This window comes from Bactrocera tryoni, chromosome 3 (genome assembly GCF_016617805.1).
Source record: "Bactrocera tryoni isolate S06 chromosome 3, CSIRO_BtryS06_freeze2, whole genome shotgun sequence".
Taxonomy (NCBI): domain Eukaryota; kingdom Metazoa; phylum Arthropoda; class Insecta; order Diptera; family Tephritidae; genus Bactrocera; species Bactrocera tryoni.
Window position 1 is genome coordinate 44,716,757 of NC_052501.1, and position 20,622 is coordinate 44,737,378.

At 37.1% G+C, this 20,622-nt stretch overlaps 1 pseudogene; it reads right to left on the bottom strand.

Annotated features, from left to right (window-relative positions):
- Window positions 1–13,213: 13,213 nt before the first annotated feature.
- Window positions 13,214–13,730, bottom strand: LOC120770611 (annotated as a pseudogene).
- Window positions 13,731–20,622: the final 6,892 nt, after the last annotated feature.

A 20,622-nucleotide genomic window follows, 5' to 3' on the forward strand; every position in this document is an offset into this window, starting at 1 on the left:
ATTAGTCAATGTCATCTGTTTTTGACATAAAGCATCGAGGAAATGTTTTGTCATATGTCATGTAAGGAGGCAGGTAAGGCGGCCGACATTATTCTCTGCCATAATTGCATGAAAATGGTAAAATATTCACTTAATATCACAAAATGCTTCTCAAAGAGAATCAACTAAAACTGAAATTCTGAGAGCGGGAACGATATAATTTTCGTAAATTCTGAACAAATCCCTCTCTGAAAGTTTCAATAAGTTCAAAAATCTCAAAAAATGAGCTCTACCTATCTCGAACTCAAGAAAATTGTTTATTTACATACCGGCATAAAAGTCGACGCACCCTATAACTATATATGTATATATTTATAGATTTGTACACATATATTCGTATGTATATAGGTATCGAGTTTTGTAAATTATGAATATTTGCGCTCGTTGTGTGTGTGGGCCGCTCGTAATAACCGACAATGCATTACACTTCGGCCGACCAAACGCGAAAAATTTGCAGCATAAATGCCAGCTCACCGTCTTTAATTAGCATGGAGTACCTATGCAATATACACCTCACAATAAATCTATCTATGCGCACACATACAAACCCACTGTCGCACATGTGTATCTCTGCGCTGATAAGCGCACACTTTACTCCTTAAGCATTTTCCATGCCCGTCCAACATGGCAATTATGTAATGGCTCGTTGGCTTTGCTTTGGCATTTTGCTGGCATGAAATGCGTTCAAGTCTTTAATTGATTTTAAATGCAGTGTGTCGGCATTATTGCTAATCTGTTATCATTCGTGTGTAATCGCTGTGCAAATGCACTATTTTATTTCTGTCTTTTAATTTTATGATTTTATTGCTTTTGTCTTAGTTCCTTTTTTAGTGTCCAGGGAGCCATCGGACATTTATTGAAGATTTCAATTCGAGATTTGTTATTGCAACATACATATGTGGTAAATTGAGTGCTACCTGATAATTCGCAAACACTTGCAGCTTAAAGTGGATCAACTGGATTAATGAGTGTAGTACAACACCAACCTGAGTCCAGCTTCAGAATGCTAGTTCGGTGAGTGTTAATATAACATAACTATAATGATGATGTCTCGAAGATAATTCATTTATTTAGTTTTTTATACTCTCGCAACAAAGTTGCTAAGGAGAGTATTATAGTTTTGTTCACATAACGGTTGTTTGGAAGTCATAGAACTAAAAGAGTCAGATATAGGGTTATATATACCAAAGTGATCAGGGTGACGAGTAGAGTCCGGATGTCTGTCTGTCCGTCCGTCCGTCTGTCCGTCCGTCTGTCCGTCCGTCTGTCCGTCCGTCCGTCCGTGCAAGCTGTAACTTGAGTAAAAATTGAGATATCATGATGAAACTTGGTACACGTATTTCTTGGCTCCATAAGAAGGTTAAGTTCGAAGATGGGCAAAATCGGCCAGCTGCCACGCCCACAAAATGGCGGAAACCGAAAACCTATAAAGTGTCATAACTAAGCCATAAATAAAGATATTAAAGTGAAATTTGGCACAAAGGATCGCATTAGGGAGGGGCATATTTGGACGTAATTTTTTTGGAAAAGTGGGCCCGCCCCCTACTAAGTTTTGTGTACATATCTCCGAAACTAGCTATGTGAACCAAACTCTAAAGAATCGTTTCCTTTAGGTATTTCCATATACAGTTCCAAAATGGAAGAAATCGGATAATAACCACGCCCACCTCCCATACAAAGGTTATGTTGAAAATCACTAAAAGTGTGTTAACCGACTAACAAAAAACGTCAGAAACACTAAATTTTACGGAAGAAATGGCAGAAAGAAGCTGCACCCAGGCTTTTTTTAAAAATTGAAAATGGGCGTGGCGTCGCCCATTTATGGACCAAAATTCATATCTCAGGAACTACTAGACCGATTTCAATGAAATTCGGTATATAATGTTTTCTTAACACCCTGATGACACGTACGAAATATGGGTGAAATCGGTTCACAACCACGCCTTCTTCCAATATAAATCTATTTTGAATTCCATCTGATGCCTTCTCTGTATAATAAATACATTACGAACCAATGATGATAGCGGAATAAAACTTTACACAAATACGGTATTTGAAAAATATGTAAATGACGGATAATGAAGTCTCGATTATCACTTTATCATGCGAGAGTATAAAATGTTCGGTGACACCCGAACTTAGCCCTTCCTTACTTGTTTATTTATATATTTTCTTATAATAGCGAAAGTATCATTGTTTGTACTTCACTCCGAGCATCCAGATAGCTCAGAAACTTCCTCTATAGAAATCAAATTCACGTTTCACAGCCATATAAGATGACGGTTGGTGATGTCTTCTTTTGATCCTCCGTTCACAGCTTTAATAGTGCCCAAAAACAAATGAATTTCACATATTCCTGTTCTATATCATCGATTTGGAAGTTCTGCGAATGAGTGGTCTTGATACGCATTTCTTTGAGTTTTCTGATGTCAATCCTTAGATCTATTTTCGCTTACACCATGGTACTTTGTGTTTTGCTGTATCAGCAACGGTTTATTTCAATAAACATATGTAGTCTGTGTAATCTTTGAGCCGTCCACCTTATAAGCAAATACATACCACTTTTTATATTACAACAATAAGAAACGTTAATTTCGGCTGCTCTCCACAAGTGCGTTTCTTGCCGTGCCGCTCGAACCCTTTGTTTTTCTTCTTTGTCCCCTCGTCTACAAAAACAGGTGGGGCAACAAAAAGAGCCCTTGCGTGAGCGTACTCTCACTTTATAAAGACAAAGATATTTATTTTAATACTAGCTGACCCCGCAGCCGTTGTCCTGTGTGAAATTATATGTTTTGAAATGAAAAAATGTTGAAATTATATTGTGTCGAATATGATTTATTTTCGATTTTTCTACATTTTTTTTAATGTAGCGCAACTTAATAAACATAATTTTTTGATTTCTGTTGTAGTGCGTAAATATACAGAGAAGATGGGTTTCCAACTCGTCAACACGCCACGTATATCTGGCCGTGTGAAAAACATAACATTTCCCGATTTCCTTGTGTCCTGTTGATTGTCAACGCAAAGGCAATTTTCCCTGGAAATTGAATACGTTTGACCTGAAATGGCTGTCCCTTGTATTCGATAACTGCGGCATAATCAGTCGGGTTCCATTACACAGTTTCGGCGCATGAAGATTGTGAAACGTACTAATGACAGATCCAACTGTGAAACGCAATTTGGAAATTCCACTGGATAATTTACGTTTTCGTCTTCCTTGTCAAGACGATCGATCGATTTATATGAGCGCAAACCTCCCAGAATTTGACTTTGAATCTTCCAGTTTAAGTCATGAACATCGGTATTTTTGGCAGCTAAAATTGCGCGTGCACTTAAGCAATTGCAGTTACGATAATTTGACCAATGTTCGGATAAACATTCGTGATGAGTTCATCTTCCGTTAAAGTGAATTGACAAAAGGAAAAACTGGAAGTATCAACCGAAATTTGCCCATTTCAAATTCTAATCGAATGCAATGTAAAATGTCGTCGGCAATGTCATTTTTTCGTATCCCATAATTAACGCGAATTTGAAGGCTGATATGTCGAAATGATCTTCGCGAAAAGTATGCGAACTTCAGTGGCATGCGAAGTAAGTATCGCATTGTCCTTCGTCTGTTTTCAGTGATAATCATATTTCAGCAAATGCAACTGCTGGCATGCTTCTCAAAAAGTTGCACACACTGTACCATTCACAATACGCAATGACTTAAATGAAGTTGAACCGCGATACGCACAACAGTCGACAAACTTTCATGAATTGCAAAAGTAAATATCCTACAAAGCGCTTTATTGCAGTTCACACCCATTCGATACTGCTGATCTCATATCGTTCAAGGCCAATAACCGCTATGTTGCTTTCTTTGGTGACGTACTTGCAAACGTATTTGATCGATTTCATCAATCTGCAATATTCAACAATGACATGAGTTTTGAATGTGAATTAGACAAAAGTGGCGAATATGGTACGATCCATGTGTTGTCAGCTTCGATGTGTTGTTAACGTCGATATTCACGCCTCTAAATGCTTAATGTTCTGCCATTGTCGTCTGGTGAGCGACGCCGATACAGTGAACATCCATCATTTCCCATTTCCGTTTCCGAAAGAAAAGCACATGAGTAGTGTTTCGTGCATTTATTGTCAGACATATAAACCAAAGTGGGATTGTAAGGTTCGCAAGGTCCATGAACCATATTGGTTCTCACCACTTCGTATAATTCTGGATCTATCTCTGAATCAGGAATTTCCGCTGAAATGATTTCATCAATTTGATCTGGTGTAATCACCATCCGCATCCAAAGAAGAATGTATGCGTGCGGCAACACGCAACATAATACATTCAGCATCTAACAGCACCATATATACCATAGGTTGCTTCAAGATAAAGACCGTCAAACATCGCAGCTATTGTTAAAAAAGTCGTGCTGTGATATCGTTACAATCGCTAGCTGATTGACCGCGATCCATAATTCCGCACGTACATATGTCATCGCATTTTGGGAGTACTTTTTGCCTTTTCTTGGGCTGCCATACGTTAATGGCAAAAAGAACGCCGACCAATATTAGCGCGACCTCTTCGTGGCTTCGTAACAAAATTCAATATGCAATTGTTCACATTCTGGGAAACACACATAAAGTTTTCACTGAATAATTTTAGATAATTTTTCCTTTGGATAGCCGGAATAAAAAAGCAAGCGATCAAAATTGAACAATTCAAATAATTTACAAATCAAAATATTGAAAAACAAAACAAACAAAAATTGAAAAAAATTTGTATGGAAAATGTTACTTTTTGGAATTGTCCAATTATCCGACTTCTCCTCGTTAAAAGTATAAGGTATTTTGTTTCTAAACCTTTCCCGATCCACAAAAAACCACGTTTCAATTTAAAGATTGGTTCAACCGTTCTCTTAGTGTTACTAACAATCAAACATTCATTTTTATTGTAACGTTTGTATGGGGAAAAGAAAAGGGCTGTTTTTAGGGGTTTTCCGGAAATTATTCGAATTTTTCTCGCCGTAAAAACCATCTTTGGACTTCAACGAACATTTAAGAAAAAGAATTGGCCAAATTGGTCCAGGCGTTATTGAGTTATGCGCGTACATACATTTTTGGTATTCATTTTTATTTATATAGTAGATTTAGTTTGAATGATAGTTACATATATGAATAAATGTTTGGGGTTCATACATAGCTTGGTCAATAATCCAACGAAGTGGAGTTCTTCCTCTTCCCCTGCCTCCCTCTGCGGCGACTCCGTCAAATACTTTCAGAGTTGGAGTGTTTTCCTCCATAATTCGCTGAACTATGTCAATGTAGTCGTATATTTCGTACAGCTCATCGTTCCATCGAATGCGACATACGCCGTTGCCAATCCGCAAAGAACCATAAGTCTTCCGCAGAACCTTTCTCTCGAAAATTCGTAACGTCGACTCATCAGCTGTTGTCATCGTCCATACCTCTGCACCAAATAGCAGGACGAGAATAATGAGTGACTTATAGAGTTTGGTTTTTGTTCGTCGAAAGAGGACTTTACTTCTCAATTGCCTACTCAGTCCGAAGTAGCACCTGTTGGCAAGAGTTATTCTGTGTGAATTTCCAAGTTCATATTGTTGTTGGTGTTAATACTGATTGCAAAATAGACGAAAGTATTTACGGCTTCGAAGTTATGACTGTAAACAGTCACGTGGGAGCCTAATCAGAGTGCGACAACTGTTTGTTTGATGACAAGAGATATTTCGTCTTGCCCTCGTTCACTGCCAGACCAATTTGCTTCGCTTCTTTATCCATTCCAGAAAGCAGAACTAATGTTGGCGTACACCAGCAGATGTACACTCCTATAGAAGATGGTACCTTCTCTATTTAGTTCTGCAACACGAATTAATTTCTCCAGTACAGATTGAAGAAGTCGTACGATAGGGAGTCGCCTTGTCAGAAACATTGTTTGATATTTAACGGCTCGGAGAGGTCTTTCTGATCCTGATGGCAGTTTTGGTATTGCTCAACGTCAGTTTACTCAGCCCTATTAGTTGTGCGGTGATACTAAATTCAGACATAGCGGCATAGAGGCAGCTCCTCTTCGTGCTGACAAAAGAACCTTAAAACGACGTATAGGTGGTGCGTGTCGATCCTCTTTTCACAGGTCTTTTCCAAGATTTGGCTCATACTGAATATCTGGTCAGTTGTTGATTTTTCAGGCCTAAACCACACTGATAAGTTCCAATCAGTTTGTTGAAGGTGGGCTTTAATCTTTCACACAATATGCTCGGTAAAACGACAACTAGAGGATCGAAATCTAGACAATTTTTTGTATACATATACTCTACTCTATATAACTCATACTCTGACCGGACATAAGATTTGTTTGATAAACGAAAATCATTCTACTTGGTATATGAGAGTTGGAGAAATATCGACCTGAATTTATTTGTTTACTATTATCATGCCACATACTAAAAAAATGTTCCCTGGGTTTCACTAAGGTACCTCGCAAACAATCACCAACCATATGGAGAAAATCAGCCCGATATTCGAAAATCCTGTTATTAGATATATGGGGGCTAGGTAAAGTTTTCGCACAATTGTATGTATTTTAGGTACAAAGATATACTGTTATGAATAAAAAATTTCAATAAGATAACTCAAATATTGGCCGATATATTCAGCATAAAGTCCACTGGCAGTTCGAAAACTTTTATATTAGGTATATGGGAGCTCAGAGAATTACCCGATTCAACCCATTTTTGATACATAAAAATACTGTTGTCAGGAAAGGTTTCTGTTTCAATTTCAATTGTATATCTAACATATTGGCCGATATTTACGGTCAAAAGTCAACTGTTTGCTCTGTGGTCCACATATTCGGTACTTAGTGGCTTGAACAGTTTTGGTTGAATTAAGTGGCAAAAGGTGGCATACTTACATACATACATACAGGAATTATTAGTACAAAGTTTTAGCCCGTTATGACAATTGCTTCCTGATTTGTGTACTGGAAAGTGAAAAAATCAAGTGGAATTTAACATTGTATTATATGGGAAGTAAGCGTGGTTGGAGTCCGATTTCTTCCATTTTCGCATATATAGGGTTATCAATATGCATTAGATAGGAATATGAGAAGAATATAACATGCTAAATTTAGACGAAATCAGTAGATCGAGCCCTGAGTTATGTGATTTTATCAAAAAGTGGGCGGTGCCGCGCCTATCGTTCAATTTTCACACCGGTTCCCATAAATTATTTTCATAGAACCTCGGAGGTAATATTTAATGTCTCTGGCGTAATTAGTTATTGATTTATTGTGGTTTTGGAAGTTTTGAACAGTACCGTTATACATATGGGGGGTGAGCGGGGTCATCTTCGGATTTCATCCATTTTCACATTGTCGGTAGGAGTTCTTATATTATTTGCGTTTAGCAAATTTGGTTATTGTAGCCTTAGTGGGTTAGGAGATATGTGTATATGTAATAACTTATTAGAGGGCGGTACCTCGCCAATTTTTTCAAAATGTGTTAACTGTAAGTGCTCCTTGCTACTGCGAGTGCGGCTAATGCTTAGTTATGGCACTTTATATGTTTTCAATTAATGGCGATTTGTGGACGTGGCAGTGGTCTGATTACGCCCATCTACGAACTCGAACTTTTATGAGTTTGAAATACATACTATATGTGTACCTGAGATGAAGCAGTGTTTGACACTTTCAAGGCAAAAGTCTTTGAAATATTGTGCAAATACGTTTGAACCGAGAGACCTGGACCGGAACATAAAGGAAAGTTAGTAAATAACTTAACTTCGAAGTGTGCTTAAACCTCAAGAAAAAATATTTATTTTCATCGTTATGCATAGAATCATAGGCAGAAGAAGAAGAAGCATTTCACTTTACTTAATAATTACAATCATAAGAGTTGACATTGAAATAGAAAAATTAAAAAAAAAAATTTAATCAACAATCAATAAACTACAAACAGGCGCCGAGCTGCTACTTTGCGCTACGTCATTGCAAGTTTGTTTATCAATCTCATTAATCAGCAAAGGTTTCTCCGACTTTCGCTCAGCAGACATTACTTTAAGTGGATTTCACTTAGCAGGAACTTTAAATCTCATATAATTATCACTCAATCGCCGAACAACTGTGTAATGGCTACAAACAAGTACATAGATATATGTATCTGCTGCGCCATCTGCTAACGCTAATAACTGCGGGCACTAAATTGGACTATCGAACTATCGGCCGATCGGACTACATGGGACGACAAACCATTTTCCGCAGCTTTAACACTTTTTCAAATTAGTGCAACAAAATTGGCAATTTTATGGGCATTCTGCGAGAGATATATACTCCTTTACATGTAGATATATATATGTACGTATCTTTGTACAACAACAAAAGCAACAACATTGTAAATCAAATCACTGCCTTAACTGCATGCATTTGATCTACTCGCGCGCAAACAACATTCACAGCAACAACAACAGCATTGAAACAATCACCTAACAACCGCCAGCAACAGCGTATAGCAACAACACAACAGCAGCGCCAAACATTAGCAATGCAACCGAGCACTCAACTCTAATAACGAGGCAAGGAAATTACATGAAAACTGCAATTCAACGTTGATCTGATAAAACTGAGAGGCCAAGGAAAAAATGAAAGAAAAACGAAAAACAAACAAAGAAAAACTGAAAAGATAGTAAAACAAAAGAACAACGAAGAGAACAACAAATACAGCGAGTAAGAAATAAAGGCAATAAACTACCGCACAGCTACCAGAGGTCTATAGAAGTCTATGAAAGGGTAAAACAAAGTAAGCGTTTTGATGCTTTTGAGTCAAGAAGGAGCAGCATAAGAGGAAGAAGCATGAGCCGTTTGTGTTTAGTGATATTTGCGTTTTTAATGCGTTGCAACAGCCGTACGAGTCGTCAACTAGAAAGCAGCGCGTACCGAGTTAGAAGCAGGTTGATGCTGTTGCATGGTTAGTTGGCTGGCGTTAGCGGTGAAGAATCCACTCCGTCCGTCGAACGTTGTGGCGCAAGTGTTGCTGTGAACTTGAAAAGCTGCCAACATTAGTAATGCCGCTAAGTCTTTTATGGTCGTACTGAGGTTGCGCGATTGCCGCAAGTCAATGTATTGCCGGTGGTTGCACTTGCCGGTGCGAGAGTTGGAAGGTGCTGCCAGATCGCAAATATTTGTCAAAGTATTTAACATTTCTATATGTTTATAGCTTTCTTTGGGGGTGTTTTTTAAGTGGCGGGTCCCAAAACCTAGCGCACAACCCTGGGGAGGAATGTTTCACCTTCTCACAGTGAATGGCGCTCAGAGAACTTTCCCCATTAGCTGTATTCAATCTTTTGCGGACGTATTATGATGACATGAAGGTCGGATTACTGTATAAGCTCATACTTTCAATACCAGCAAAGGTTAGGGTGGTGATAAAGAAGGCACGCACAATATTGGTTAATGAAAAAGGATTATAGCGGGTTAAGTCAATCGAAAACCTTTGAGCAATTAGGAGGAAACTGGTAGCCCACACTCAGAAGCCGATCAAAACGAGCTGGATCAATCTTTTTGAATACGTATAAGTTATTGGAAAATGATTAGAGCATGTTAAATCTGCCGTGGTTTTTTGAGAAGATCTCTGAGATGTAGCGCCTTTGTTCTTGGATGCTACACACAAATCGAGAAAGCGGCATTTTTGTTTTTCCTTTCAGTCTGGCATTCTTATCTGCTGTTCCATTGCGCTACAGTCGTATCTACAACAACCCATTCTTATTTACGTTTTCTTTATTTTATGCCATTTCTCATTCTAACTTAGCATTCCAACTGTCGAGCCGAGCATGCACAAAAACTGGACAAACACCCCAACGCATGTCCGTCCACTCAGCTGCACCGCACACCCAGTAGTCTATCGTACGAGTCACACACATACATATATGCACAACCAGCTCACAAGGTGACTGTCTAACCGACTAACTGAATGACGCTTTGGCCGGACATTTCTCTAATAACACGAACTGAAAAGCAGGCGACTGACGCTTGCGCTCAACCCGCCATCAGAGGGAATTGCATGCGAGCACCAACTGCGCGACCACTGGTCACAACGACTAGCTGACTGGCTAACTGTTGCACAGCACACATACAGTCCCACCGACAGCTAAACGAACAACAATATTGAAAGTAACATTGCAACTTGCAAAAGTGGGCTGTTCGTTTCGCGGGCTGCGGTGGCGCGCTGCCCGGTCGGCTGTTGGGCTCCTGCAACGCGCTGCATGTACATATGTGTATACATTTGTATGTGTGCAAACGTTGTGCACTAAAATCCAGAGTTAGGCCTAAGGAAACTGGGCGACACGAGAACAGTGCAAAAATACAACTCGTTACGGCCTGTTCGCGTCGCGGATAATTTAGTGTTGTGGAGCGCGCGCGTGTGATAATAAATGAAACTTTTCGTGTGCGAATTTGTGTAAGGTGATGTTTGAAACATTCGTTTAATGTAGAAGTTTTGAATTATTAAGGTAAACTGTTTCTAGAGTATGTCAGAGGTAGCGCTTACTTTCAACTGCTTTCAATTAACTAGTTTCAAAAAGCTATTCAGTTTAAACATAATCATACTTATAATAAAACGTAGTTTCAAAAAAAAATATTTTTGGATTTAATACAACAGTTTAACTAAATAAAACTGGTTACAGCCGTTATAATGCTCTTATCGGCATAACGCTCGTTTGCCTCCACAAGTGCTTCCCATGCGTCACTGTGCGCGCACTCATATCGTCAGCCGCGATGCTGCGCGCCAATGCAGATGCCCCTAAGTGATGAGTGCCAAAAAGATAATAAATTAATGTGCGATGCCATACTATTGATTAAATGTGCGGCGCGTAATATTACCCGGTCCTTATACACTTTGGCTGCCGCTTCTGATTTTTGCTGCCAACACAAAATCGCACAGTTGCAGTTTCCTTTTAAATGCAAAATTAAAAAGACACCCATAAATACATATAAAGATTACCGCGGGCGCGCACATGCATCGTACGCTCACCTATCTACCTGTGCACCGTTTGTACCTTTGCTGCGCTCAATATAGTGTTTTGTATGTGCAGCGCGTGCGTTGGCTGCCGCCTCACCCTGTGTTGCAACATCACCGACTCCTGTAGGTTTGCTGGCGCGTCATTGGCACCGCCGCCACTATCTCTTCGCTACACACAGCAATGAATGCGGCACTCGCTAGCGCACCGCGTCTCATTTTGTTGTGCCAGCGCGCCTGGTGTCGGCTGGCCGAGTGCCCTACGGCGCTGACATCGTTTTAGTTGTTGTTGCTGCCACCATTGCCGGTGACTCTGTACTCAAGCGCTTGTGTGCATAGTGTTATTGCAGGTTTTAATCATTGCCGCTGCAGTGTTTAACCTTTGGCGTTCGGGCGTTGGGTTGTGCGCCTTCCGCGCGCGCGTTAAGTGCCGCGCATCAACGCGTAGTGGCCTAAGTCGTGTACTACTTCTAGTAAATACAAATATTATTACATGTGTATGAGTGTCTGACAAAATGATATCTTTGCTTTGCCATTTATAACTTCTCTGCTTTGCCATTCACTTTTGTGCCGCACCGCTATATGTAACGCGGGTAATTAAAGCGTGAAAATCGCTGTTTAAATTTAAATAAATTTTGAGATCTATATGCTGGCATTTCACTCGACCAACAACCAGCACAACCAGCCTAGTTGCATGCAATCGTACGCTGCTCCTTTCACCTCTGGCTGCTGCATAACCCATGCGCATCCAGCTTGTTACATTGTACGCTTCGTGGTAAGTACGAAAGTATATATTTTTATTTTTCGCTACTAAATTTAATTTTGTTTTTACCCACTTTTCGCACAATTTATGCTTTCGGCTTGAGTCCTCGCTTATTTGCGCCGCCGCGCTTATTGCATACTTTGCAGATTTAATAACTGATATTAAAGTTCCACCATGGTGAACTGTTTTTGAATCAAAAAGAAAAAAATCTGAAAATTGTGCCCACTACTTTACTATCTTTCTAGTATTCCCGTAGTAATTTCGCATTTTTCTTTTGAGGTCAGTCTTGTAATAAATAGGTTTATGTGTATATGTATATATGTTTGATTGCCTTTAAAGGCATGAGAGTGCCGAGCTTAATGCCCCTAAAGGCGGTGGCGCTTAGATGGTTTTTTACGCTTGACTGCTGTTTAAGTATACGCCACGCCCACTTTTGGAGCATTTATATGCATAAATAATGACTGTGCGAGGTTCTGATAATTCTTAGAGATGTAATCTGCGAAAAGGCGTGAGTAATCTCGATGTAGTGAAAGGGTGTCAATATTTTTTGTTTTGAAAAAAATAGTTACAATAATTACTATTACTATTCGAAATATATTTGATATTTTTTTAAAAGAAAATACATATTTGTAAAGAGAAGAAAAAAAGAAAAACGGATAAGAATGAGAGAGAAAACAGCATACTACGTCAAAATTCTTACTATCATTATTAATATGGGTCATCGAAAACATATTTGTGCTTCTCTCGAAATTCAAAATTCTCATAATATACATATATCTAAAGCAATTCAAGTGATCCGTTTTCTTTCTACATATCGTGACCTAAAATGTAAAACACCGTATCATCAAAAAAAGAATCGAAAATCGCGAACTGATATAATAACCAATATATAACCATTTTATTACCCAACCTCAAATTTTGTTTCAATATGAGTGTACGATAACCAAAATATAATCATTATATAACCAAAACTCAATTTTAGTTTCAATATGAGTGGTTTCTATTATAACGTTTTTTCTTCGCCTGTAAACTTATGAAAAGTGAGGTTACGGTTGTTTGCATTTTAGGTGACGATATACAGTTGATCTCCGTTTGCACGGTTAACTTGGACAGTAAATTACCCGTGCAAAAAAAAAAAAACGTGCAAAAAAAGACATATTTTAATACAAAACTCTCTATAAGGACCAATTTACGAAATAAATCATGCTAAAAAGGCAAACATGTAAAAAAGATCTAATTTTATATGTGAATCTATCTATTTGTACAATGAGAACTTACACAATTAAAACATTGTAGATTTTCATGGTATTATTTACATATGTATTACTTTTAAAAAGAACAAACATAAAGTATTCTGGGAATGTTAACAAAATGGATATAATATAAAATACGTTTAAGATTTAAAAAAATCAGTCAGTCAATCAGTTAATCGATGCGTCTTCTTTGCTTTTACTTCTTCATACAGCTCACGGTAGCATTCTACTGCTTCATTTAATTGGCGCTGGAATCTTACTGGGTCCAAGTTGTGGAAATGATTTTCTAATTCCATCGCTATGTTTAACCCATTTTGGATCAAAGATGCATTAAGACCAGCAGCGCTCGAATGTTCTTCCCTGTCCTCCTCATTCTCTTTGTTGTCATTACAACCGTTTTCTGCAAAATCTCATCAACGGAAATAAGAACATTTTCGAAAAGTTCATTGATATCTTCAATAGTTATATCGTGGAATCCTTCTCCTCTTCAATAGTTATATCGTGGAATCCATTCTCAGTATGCATTACCGCTACATCTGCCCACAGGTTTTTCCGGCACCTATTTAAAGTGGTTTTCTTAATTTCTCTTACAGAGAAACTAATGCAGTCTATGCAGTTTTTTATACCGAACGCTTTCCACGCAGATATTACATTCATTTCATTATTTGTTTCAATTTCTTTTATTATGTGTTGAAAATAATGCTTCACATAATAATGTTTAAAAGTAGCAATAATGCCTTGATCGAGTAGTTGTACGAGTATTAGAGACGTCGTATTAGGAGGTAGAAACATTATCTTCACGTTTTTATGAGAAATGTCTGGATGACCAGGAGCGTTGTATATGACTAGGAAAACTTTGAAATCAAGTTGTTTTGAACGGAGATACTCTCGGACTTTACGTACAAAATGTTGAAAGAACCAGTCGTTGAAAAGTGAAGCTGTGACCGAAGCCTTTTTATTTGCCATCCAATGGACTGGAAGCTTGGTTTTGTCGATACCTGAGGAACGAATTAGCGAATTAAAATACATATTAGTGTTTAAAACAAAACATTCTAACTGACCTTTTAAGGCCCTAGGGTTAAGATTTTTGTTAACTAGAAAAGGTTTCAACATTTTTTCTCCTGATGCATTGCTACACAACAACAACATGATACGCTCCTTTACTACCTTAAAACCTTTCACAGATTTTTCTTGCTTTGCCAAATAAGTCCGACTAGGCATTTTTTTCCAAAAGAGGTCCGTCTCATCCGCATTGAATACTTGGTGAGCCTCATAACCTCCCAACGTTATTGCTTTTAAGAACTCTTTAGGAAATGCTCTTGCCGCATGTTCATCAGCTGAGGCTCCTTCTCCTGTAACTTTTACATTGTGTAGTGAATTTCTTTTCAGGAAGTTTCATAACCAGCCATTACTGGCATTAAAATGGGATCGCTTGCTATTTATTGAAGTGGAAGGCTCTTCATTTTTAATTGTTACATAAAATTGTTGCATATTTGCTTTTATAGATCTTGTATCAATAGGCATCCTCTTTACTGCATGGTCTTAGATCCAACATAAAAGGGCACGTTCTGCTTTCCAAACTGCAACATCGCGAACATAAAACCCACGTAAAATAGACTCAGCATTGTGTAGAATTCACATAACCCCACAAAAATAGTCCACATGTCCACGATTTTTGAAGAAATATAGCCCACTGAACCTCTCTACCCATAGAGCACACCAAACAGTGACTTTTTGAGGCTGTAACGGCGTCTAAATAATGATTTGAGGATTATTATCGCTCGAGATAATATAAGATTTTGGTTAAGAAATTATTTCGCAAAAATTATTTTTCCAGAACACACCATATGTTTTATTACTTACTTGAAGCCTTATGACATTTGAGATTCACATGACATTGAAAAAATACTTATCTTAGTATTTAATTCAGCTTTCCTAAAGTGGATTGTAGAAAGCTTTACTCGTATTGGAGAAAATTTCATAATTTTCTAACCTTAGTAGTAGTACGAGTAGTAGTTACTAGGGATTTTTAACACTCAATTTCTCAATAGTGTTCTCTTTCTGTATGACCTTCAAACAGTAACGTGTTCCACTTGTTCATAATTGTTGTATGCTTCATACAAACTTTATAAGTTTGTGTTTTTTGACAGTAAATTGGTGTTTGACGAGACAATTTATGGATGGTTGTAAAAAAGTTCTAAGGTTTGATTTTCTGTAGCGGTATACAACTTTTTGAAATCCTTGTTGAAAATGGTCACGATATAACACATCACTTGAATTTGGGAAAACAAAAACTGAAGCTCTAGTTTGTATGGCGCCTATATGCTACAATAATCCGATCTGAACAATTTCTTTTCGGAGACTGCAGTATTGCCTTAGGTAATAAGCCATGCCAAATTTCGTGAAGATATCCCGCAATGATTTCCATACAAGGACTTAAATCCGCTCGTTCAATTATATATGCTATGGTGGTCCGATATCGGGGGTTCTGAAAAATAATCGGGTTCTTGGGGAGAAAATTATGTGTTTTAAATTTCAGATTGATATCTAAAAACAGAGGGCCTAGTTGCCGTATATATAGACAGATGCACAGAAAGATAGGCATGGCAAAACCGAATCTACTTATCACGTTGATCAGGGTGTAATGACGACTTATACTTGTAAGTTGATTTTTGGCCTCAGTCCTATTGCAGACGCAGAGAAAATATTTCAAAGTGCTCTTTTGGAGATAAGCCATAATAAGGACTATTATGTTATGTTATCAAAATTTTCCATAATTGTTCAACTTTTCAAACAAAATTAAAGGAAAAGGTTATAACTCTAACATCGGTATTAATCACTAATTAAGCAACAACTATTTAAAGCATGAAGTGAAGTATACAAAAACATCACATTGACAACTACTCCAACTACAAAAAAAATAGTGAAAAAAAATCGAAAAAACAGGACACAACTCAATTTGGACGGAAGCCGACAGTCAGCAGCTGACGCTGCGCGGCTTTCAATGCTCGCCACCGTCAAACTGAGAGATTGCGGCCGAAAAAAGGAGTTAACAACTTAATTGGATTTGCATGTAATTTTATTGTCGAGATTGAGAAAATCGACAGTTGCTCTTGGTGTTGCTCACAATCAGCGATAAGCAAAATCAACACAAGCGAAAGCAGCGTACGAGGATTCAGAGGATGTCAGTGGGCAGTGGGAACCAAAAAAAAAGAAAACGAGTAAAAATTCCATAGCGAAATAATAAAAATAAACATTTGTAAACCATTTGTTATTGCAATGCTCTGTTGCAGGCGCGGCCAGCGTCCGAAGCCCGCAGTCCACAGTGGCTTACTTAACAGCAGTTGGTCGGTTCAAAGGGCCATGAAATCGGAAATTAGCGATAAGCGAGCAAGCAAAATCGCCAGCAGAAGCTCAAGGGTACAAAAGGCGTTGTTGTTTGGCTGGCTGCCGGTTGCAGACAGCTTTTGTTGCTCATTTGCTATAAAACTGCTGAGGCTTTTGAGGGAGTTCTGGCCTGATGACAACTGCTTTGCCATGTACGCCGTTGCAGTCCAAAGGCAAGGCAATTATATGTGCGATTTCATTGTGTTCATGTGATTAAGAAAAGTTAATGAGCAAATTATTTATGGTGTGGGGCAATGGCTGTAATTGCTGGTTGCATTAATGAACATTAATTTGCTGTGAAATTGCTGTGTATAACATTTGTATTATGTCCTGTGAAATTAAAAAGTTAAATGTGTCAATGTGAGTAGCCATTTGTTTGAATTAAAGTATATGTACATTAGAGAGAGTCGATTTTTATATATTAATTTTGCAACATGTTGCTACAGCGTATAATAGTTTTGTTCACCTAACGATTGTATTGTGTTATAAATAATCGAGACAGATATAGGGTTATATATACATATATATAAATGATCAAGAGGAGACGTTGAAATCCAAATGATTGTCTGAATTGAGATATCTTCATTAAACTTGGTATGTCTGTTCCTTGGCAAAAACGAAACGAGTTTGTAAAGCAGTATTAAAGCATCAGCTGTCTGATAAAAAACTTCACCTTAAGCCAGCGATTTGGCTTAGAACCGGTTTTAGACTAATAGTCTTACAGCATATGCGATTTTATAGAAACAAATTGAACCGTTTTAATGAACACACTTATGTACATAGCCTTTCAATTATAGAGAAGTGAGAGAAATGTTGGTACACAAAGCACCTCCAAGTGGGGTTAAATTCGTTTAAACACAGAAGGCATTGCAATTATCTTATGAATTATTTAATATATAAAATATACAAAAATTGATCAAAATCCTTAATATTTTTTAAATAAGAAATTTTGTATTGTCTTAATATCTACTTTCCTAATTTTGTTATCCCTATTAGGAATAAGGATCTGACGGATTATGCAGATAATCTGGGAACAAGAAAAGTGATACTTGCACAGGATTGGGCTTGAGGGAGAAAGCGAAGGAAGATAGGATAAAGCTGTATGGGAGATAGTTCTGGATAGGTGAAAATTTACACGAGACTGTTGGAGTCTTTCGATTGTAGCTCTTAAAGTTGAGGCTACTTTCGGTAGAAAATTTTAATATGTTCGACTCGTTGTTGGATCGTATAACTTTCTGTGATGAAATGGCAAACCTTACTGAGGAGAAATGTCAAAAGACTGGGAAATATTATGGCGTCGTTTGCTGAGTTTTGTAGCGTCCCTATTAAAAAACTCGTTATTAGCTAGCGTTATTGCTACTTGGATAGTTGCTATCTTAAGTTTCTTAACCTTTTGCGTAAAAATATTTTAGAAGACAACGGATGGCGTTCTGACACTGATTTTCTTCGCTACCAAACTCTTATGAGTCATTCGAGGTCTTGCTGATGTTTTCTAGTAGCAGGCGAGATTTCTTTCTAAGTATTCGCTGCATGCGTTGCACTTTATAGTTCTTAATATTTTGCTTCGGATGTCAACTCCTGTCAAAGTTGTTATCAATTCGGTAACACCGTATAGTTTAGAGAAGCTCAATTTGAAAAAAAAATATAAGAAAATACTAAGTACACAGATATTCGAAAAAGCTTTTACTTCTCAAAATTTTAAAATTCTATAATTCAAATAAAATTTTGAAAGTAGATTTTTTTTTTAACTTTTGCTTTGATACTTATGGTGTCGATTTCCTTTATCTAATAGAAATTTTTATAATAGTGGTTTCAAAAAGTTGGTAACCCTGTTCAACAAAGCTTTCTTAAATTCATGATAATTCGCATTGTTCTGACTAAAATTTTTCAATTATGCGGCAATCTCATAAAATAAAATTCTAATAAATGGTTTCAAATTCGCTCATTAATCCTTCATATTAAAATTGTGAACCCAAAAATATTTGTATTTATAGCTTTGGATACAGTAACTTACTGATATCTATTTATGTGCTTCGTAATTTGATAGGCCAATAAATTTTGTGGTCATAATAATAATTGCCGATATTTGTGCGATCGTTCAATAATAGTTTTCAAAAAAAAGAAAATCATAAATGAGAACAAGTTGGGAAGATCTAAGTTTGGGTATAACCAAAAATTTAAATTCTTGCAACTTAAAGAATTAAAGCCAGGGAAGTAACTTTAAGTATTTAAAGCTTGTTAGTTATATAGAATCCAGGGCGAGTTTTCCTCTGATTTCATTCATTTTAAGCACAAATGTGTACTGTTATAATTAAAAATAAACTTTTATTAAACTCTAATATTGGTCGATATAATATATGTGGTGTAAAGTCACTCAGAAATTCGAAAATCTTTATATTAGGTATATGTGGGCTAATTGGGTCAATACTTCTCCAATTCAACCCAGTTTTAATATACAGACATATTATCACACTGAATTTTAATTATATATCTCACACTTGCCCGATATTTTCGGTAAAAAGTCAACTATAAGCACTGGAGCCCTCGTATTCTGTACCTAGAGGGTTGAACAATTTTATTCTTATATATTAATTTATACTTTATTTGTGTGGTGGAAAGTGAAAGTTTCAAATGTAAATTAGAATTGTGTTATGTAAAAAGTAGGCGTGGCTGTAGTCCGATTTTGTCCATTTTTACACTGTAACATAAGAATGTCAGAGGAATGGCACTTATCACTTTTTTTTAACCGTTCTGGTAGATCACGAGATGTGTGATTTCACCGAAAAGTGGGCGGTATTACGCCCATCGTTCAATTTTGACCTCGTCTCTATTACATGCGATCTCTGAAGCAAAATTTAATGTCTGTGGAGAACTTAGTCATTGATTTATTACGCTTTTAGTAGTGGTAGTACCGTTATATGGTGAGTGAGCGGGGTTATCTTCCGATTTTTTTCCATTTCCACACTGTCTTCATACTTTATAGGTTTTCGGTTAATGGCGTTTCGTGGGCGTGCCAATGGTCCGATTATGTCCATCTACGAACTACTACTTTTTTGCTAAGGAACGCGCATACCAAGTTTCATGAAGACATCTCAATTTTTAGTCAAGTTAAAGTTAAAGCTTGCACGGATGGACGAACGGGCAGACAGACAGTCAGTCGGATTTGAACTCGTCCCTTCATCCAGATCATTTATATACATATATAACCATATACCTATATCGATTAGTTTTACGTACAACCGTTGGGTGAACAAAACTGTTTTACTCTGTAGCAACGTGTTGTAAGAGTATAAAAAATGTACGACACAAAAATGAAATTTTTTAACGAAATGTGCACTTGGTCGACATTTAATGATAACGTCACGCACGCACAGTTATGCTAGATTCGATTCAAGCTCATATGGTAGATACACAACTAACGTCTATGTACTTATATTGTATATATGCAATATGTTATGTTCGTATGAAATCATATTTAATTCACATCTATATTGCGCTCATGTTAGTTGCGTAAAACATTTTCGATATAAAACCGTTATTTTATTTCCCTGTCGCATTTTATTTGAAAATCCATTTGAAAGCAAGTTTGCTCGAAATTTGAACCCAAAATGCAACATGTCAGCACCTAAGCGATAAGACTTGTGTACATACATTAATTCAAGTCAACATGTTCAACTGTAAAATATTGTGGCGGCCGCATAACGGTCTACGTAGTGCACAAATCATTGCCTATGCGAGTTTCTTTTCCTCAAAGTTGAATTAGGTGGACGAAAAGCTTCAGTGGACATTTTTGAAAATCTTTTAAATTTTTCAAAAGCATTATGGAAATAATATTTATTAAACAATATGAGACAAAATATTTTTCCTTAAAAATAAGTTACAATTTTGAACCCTTTTTTTAATATACATACAGTCGAACTTCCATAACTCGAATCACTATTATCCCAAAAAAAACTTCGACTTAGGGAGATTTCGAGTTATAGAAAAAATTTTTTTTTAAAAGAAACTCAATTGCTACTTTAGAATATATTAAATGATGAATATGTATTTGTTGTTTAAAACACACATTACAGAAAACTGTAATAAGTTACAGTGAAGTGAAGTATTCAGAAATTAGTGACTGAAAATTTTGTTTTTTTTTTTGTATTTTCAGTAAAAAATG